We start from the raw sequence: 6,183 nt of genomic DNA, 5'->3' as shown, positions 1-6,183 counted from the left end.
AACGGCATGCCTGGGCCTTGGTGCACCGCCCTTCCACACAGATCACAGAGGCCCACAGCACAACGAAAGGAGACACCTCAGGTCTGGGGGGGAGGTATTACTAGTGACACGTCTTTTGGGCACCGGTTGGGACTCCTTTACCATCTGAGCCTCTCATATCATGACTCACACGCAGACATGCGAGTTATATAAAGAGACCCCTAAATCCAATGTGGCGGGGAAGGTGAGGTAGAACAACGCTCAGAGCAGGAAAAATAACTGGCACTTCGAGTCGAGGTATACGGAGGACGCTTTATGTGGCAAGGCACCTTGGATAATTTGACTTGAAGGGAGTTGAGACACCTCCCAGGGTTAGCAGGCATTTAGGCTGTACTTACTCTCACTATATCCCCAGAGACTGTTCTCTTGTCTTGAATTTACCCCTCTTCACAGTGCACAAAGCAGTTGTGCAAATATCAGTCAAATCAACCATGTAGAATAATAACAAATGCTCAAAAAAATATCTTGGAAAACACACAAAAAATTAACATAAAGCCATGATTAAAAATAAGAATATAGAACATGCTATGGCTAGACATTAAATTGAAGCAGACAGTGTCCTACCTTCTTCTTCATTCAGATTAAAATGAGTGTATGTCCTCCTTCCAAAATTCCAGTTGTACTGTCATATTGCCTGTGGGATAAAAGAGAGAAAATCATATTTTAGTGTGTGTGACAGGTGGTTCAGTGTCTGGATGTTGATATGTGGTTTATCTCATAATCATTTTCAGTTTTTACTTGTGTTATTTCATTAGAATTTTTAATCTTAATTGATTTACACTGATACATTCCATTAACTTTGATATTTTATCTTAATTTTTTATCTTAATCAGCTGTTTGGCTTGTGGAGCTTCTCTTTCCCTCAGGTGTTCAGGTGTAATTGTTTTACTCCTGATTGCATAACGTGAGCTTGACTGTATTCTCTGATAAAGGCTTCACACTGAAACACCTCTGTAGGTTTGGCAATCCATAAGTTATAAATAAAAATGAGACATGAGGAGGATATTTTTAAAATACTACTGGAGTATCTACTTTGTTTCTGACAAAAACACAGACTACCTCAAAATGCAATAGAAGGGACTGAAAATGTACTACACTCAGGGTCAAAGGTCATACATGTTAAGCACAACATTTTTAGGGTGGCTTACAATTTATCTGGCGACCTCTCTGTGATCCTGTTGTATTGTCTTGAGGCAGAAAAAGCAGAGCATCACAGTATTAAACCATACAGCGAATGAAGGACCAGCAGTGCACCAGCACACAGTACTGTAGGTCAATGACCTGTTAGTAAGATCACTATACCCTTAAGGCCAATTTGTGGCTAATTTCGGGGTTGTGTCTCCACATATTAACTGAAACAGATACTGAAATATCTTGCATGGTTACCTTGTCACGTCTACAGAGCACACGGTTTATTCAGTCTTGCAGAGGAGCCGAGGTGAGGGACAGAGCTGCTTTGTACTATCTGTTCAGATCAAGGCACTAAGACAGCCCAGGGCACGAGTGACCGCCCCACTTTGACATGTAGTATTACAACAGTTAATTAAAGTAATAGCAAAAGGAGATTTAATCAGACCTCTATTTTTATCTGTAACTGGTGATTTATGCTAAGATATGATGTATATTAAATTTTTAAACTCAATATTGGTGTTAAATGTTTGATAAATACTCTCATTCACCATATTAAGATTATCATAATTTGATCTATCTCACACAAATATCAATAGATTTAAGACAGAATTTAACACAGAAAAGACACATATGTACTCACAATTTTGACTGAATAAGGATTTTGTAAAACTGGACAGCAGCAGGTTTTGTCTGTGGTTCTTCTCCTCTTCTGTTTATTGATATTGTTTGGTTATGATCCCTTCCCAAAGAGGACACTGAATACCAGCTGCTAGTTACACTACAAAATCACATTCTATCTAAAGTAGATGCAATGGCCCGAAAGTTTCGGGGCAAATGAAATATTTGAATCTCTCATTTAAAAATCTAAATATAAGGAAAGTATAAATTGAAGCTACAGCTGATAATTTAATTGTCTTGTAGATTTGGAGGCCTGGACATCAATGAAAACAAATTGATTAAAATTAGCATATGGAATGATTATTATTTTTCCTAAAGTTAAACTAATGAAATCCTTAAAATCAGCCCTAAAGAACAACTACTCAGGATATAAAGAAAATGCCACTTGAACTGTAATACAGTATTCATTTTAAAGGTGAACCAGTGCTGTTCACCTGTACCTCACCATGCACTGCTTATAACATTGTTGACATGTAGCGTGTGTGTGTGTGTGTGCTTGTGTGCATGTGGGGGATAATGAAGAGGCATTGTGTCTCTTCATAATGACATCATGGCTCTGACAGAAGCTGGAGAAGACGCCCGAGGTCTCCGAGCGGAACTCTTCAGCTTGGCACAAGTGTGTGTGTATATGGGTGTGTGTGTGTGTGTCCCTCCCTGGGCTATAGGAGTCCTCCTGGGCTTTGTGAACGAAAGTCAAACCGTCAAAGACAAAAACAAAACCTGACCACCAGCAATATGAAGCAGAGGGCAGGCCATTTGGCTGCTGCCCGCTCGCCGGTGCCTGTGTGTGAAAGCGGTGGGTGCGAGGGCTGAAGGGAGGAACATTTGAAGAGAGAGCGAGGTGGGAAAAGACCACAGAGAGAGAAAGAGAGACAGAGAGGGAGGTCCAGGAAGTTGCAGGAGGGGTTCAGGGGTCAATTCAGCCTGCAGGCCTGGGTGACGCTTTCAGGGCTCAGAACGAGAGAGGCCTGTATTGCATCATGGCAGTCCTTGGCGTGTCCTCTTAATCTTGCCTCTGACCAGACGGATCCTTCCCGGTGGCTTTGTACACACACAAAGACACACACGCACAGATAAAACACATGCACCTTAGTTCTTTGTGTGTAAGGAGCCAAATCCCTGTGTAGGAAGAAGTGGTCAGGTCAAAGTACTACAACTATGTAAAGACACTCCATTACAAGTTACAGTCCTTCATTTAAAATATTATTTATTTTCAGCAACCTGTAAAATATCAAACTACTTGTTGTGCAGAAAAAGACCCTCTTTAGTGGTAAATCATTAAAATCACATTATTAGATGGTTAATACTGATGCATCAATACATAAGCAGCATTTTACTGTTGTAGCTGGTCATAATCGAACTAGTTTTGACTACATTATATATTTAGTTAGGTAGTTTAGTCCAGTGGTTCCAAACCTGGGGGTTGGATCCCCTCCAGTGGGTCACAGAATAAATCTGGAGGGTTGTGAGATAATTAATGGGGACAGAAAGAAGAAAAAACTGCTACACAAAGTTGATGTAATTTTTATTTTAGATTTTTCTATAAACTTTGCTATGTTGTGAAATATTAGGGAATTTGACCTCCTTGGACTTTGCTATGTACAGTAAATGAAACCACCTGCAAACATCTAAGTGATGTATAAAATGTGACAAGAAGCCCCTCGTAGACACAGCTATTTGGGGTGCTCACAAGCCATAAAGGTTTGGATCCACTGGTTTAATCTTTAACAATGTGTTGCTGTTCATAAGCTTATCATATATTTTTTATCAAAAGTGAAATCTTAACCTGTTAAATAACTAGTAACTATAGTTTATAAATGTAATTGAGTAAAAAGTAGGGATGTGCAGAGAGCCCAGTACTTGTATTTGTATTTGTATTTGTTGAGGCAGCAAAATTATTTGTATTTGTATTTGATAAAAGTGGAGGCTTAAAATCCTGTTTTTGTTTTTATTATGCTTTTAATTTTAGAAAATTAAAGTGTTACAATAAGTGTTCATGAATAAACTACCTTATGAAGGAGGTTCCGGGTCTCAAACTAGAGTCGCCCAGCTCATAGACGACTGTGTTGACTACTGTACTAAAACTACCTATTTATACACCCATAACACCAAGACAGCACACCGTGTAATGTGTAGGGAAGAACTTCAAAGGTGATTATTGCTTTGTACTTTTCATTTATTGCCTATTTTTTTTACAATGTAACTTTGTGGAAAGGAGAAAGGGAACAACAGGTTATAGAGAGTCCCTTGGGAGCACTCCATGTGTGTCAGTAGCTCAGCTTTATCTCTGGGGAAGACCCCCAACTCCGGGAGTGATGTCCAAAATAGGAAATGTGCATCATGTAGCAGGTGGATGTGACTCCCCTCGTTGAGACCTGCTGATACACGTAACCATGGAGCAGAGGAGAGAGACTGAGATAGCGATGTAACCGACCTGCACGCTGATATTTAACTTAGTTTTTTTTTTCTTCCCGAAAACAAATAATTTTTAAAATATTTGTATAAAACAAATATTTGTTAAAAAAAACAAACCTCCCCAAAAAAAACACTATTTGTGCTTTGCAGAATAATGTATTTGTATTCGGTCACACCAGAAAAAAGTAAAAAGTACTAAATTTGCCTCTGAAAGTGGAGTAGAATTATAAAGTAGCAAAAAATGGAAATACTCAAGTAAAGTTAAAGTACCTCAAATTTGTATTTAAGTACAGTATTTGATTAAGTACTTTGCAATTTTCCAGCACTGCAAATAGAGGACAATTTTGAGAGTTTGCGATACTATAAGGGCAGGACATCACATCATGTGCTGAACCACATTATACACTGGAAATCAGATTCTAGGTGTGTATTAAAAGCTGTTCAAGTCCGTATCAGACAAGAAGACATTCTTCCTGTACAACATACAGTAAAATATGCTTGAGGTGATTCTGCGGCTATTGTGAACACACTGAAGGCACATCTCACATCCACGCTGAGTAAGATTGACAGGTTTCTTCTCTGAGCTGAAGTGAACCTCCCGCCCTGAGTGTGTGTGTAATGAGAGACAGGTCTTATGACAAGCACTAATCAGCCCAGACTCTTGACCCTGTGGCAATGAGGATGACACAAGGGAATACACCCTGGCACTGCTAACAACTCCCCTGACCTGCGTGTGTGTGTGTGTGTGTAGACGAGTATGTGTCATTTCAGGTAACAGAGACATAGCAGGAAAGAGTTCATGTGCAGTTCATTCGACCTAGAGTGGGAATTTTCTTCAAGATGTGAGAATATTTCGAAACAAAGACAGTGATTATATTGGATATTACAGCTGCAACTGATGATTATTTTCATTATCAATTTATTGACGATTAATCGATTAGTCATTTGGTATATAAAATATCAGCGGATGGTGAAAAAGGTTGATTACTGTTTCCCAAAGTGACATCCTCAAATGTCCCAACCAACAGTCCACAAAGATCATTGAAAACTAAAGAAACCAGAGAATATTCACATTTAAGAAGCTGGAATCAGATAAGTTATACATTTTTTTGATAAATGACTAAAAACAATTAATCCCTTATCAAAATAGTTAGATACATTTTCTGTTGATCAATTAATCAACTAATTGTTGCAGCTCTATAGTATATTCAAATAGACTATTTACAAACAAGACTACTAAACACAAAAAACAGCTCAGGCTGATGGATATGTCATCAGTTTTGCAGGTATTGGACAAATTAAAATTCTGGCCTAATGGTGGTGCTATTAAATTAAGTTTCATGTTAATCCATGTAAAAGTTGTTGCTGACATGGCACTAGCGTTTGTTGTTATATGAAGTTATTTATCCACATGGGAAATTTGGTTGCTTCTCCCTCTTGAATTACCATCACTCCCCAAGTTCAACTCACATTTTTTGTTTAAACTCTTTTGATGAGTCAACAACATTTCTTTTCTCCCTGAAGTCCTTGGCTCAAGACAAGTCATGGAAATCAATCAGCAAGTCAATGTGAGCTAATTAAGTTGGCCACCATTTTAAGTTAAGTCAAAAACACACTTCTAATCTTAGTTGATTTTGTTATCACAAAGATGCAAATAAGGGAAGTCAACTGTCTCTCTGCATTGCTTTGCCTGATCATTATGGACACTGTCCAGTAAACACACACGTTGAGGGTGTACCTGGTGTACACTGCTGCGTAATGGAAAACTTAAGAGTAGATATAATTTTTAGTTGGTTGAAAGCTGGAACTGACACACTACTGAATCATTATTCTCAAATGCATTGAAAGCTGGTAGCACCATAACTGAATCCCAAAGGGACCCATTTGTATCAGAGGGTGCTGAGGATTTACTCTGCTATG

Source organism: Thunnus thynnus, chromosome 18, assembly GCF_963924715.1.
Source record: "Thunnus thynnus chromosome 18, fThuThy2.1, whole genome shotgun sequence".
In the NCBI taxonomy this organism is placed as follows: domain Eukaryota; kingdom Metazoa; phylum Chordata; class Actinopteri; order Scombriformes; family Scombridae; genus Thunnus; species Thunnus thynnus.
The sequence above is the reverse complement of the archived record's forward strand: the minus strand, read 5'-3'. Positions refer to the sequence as shown.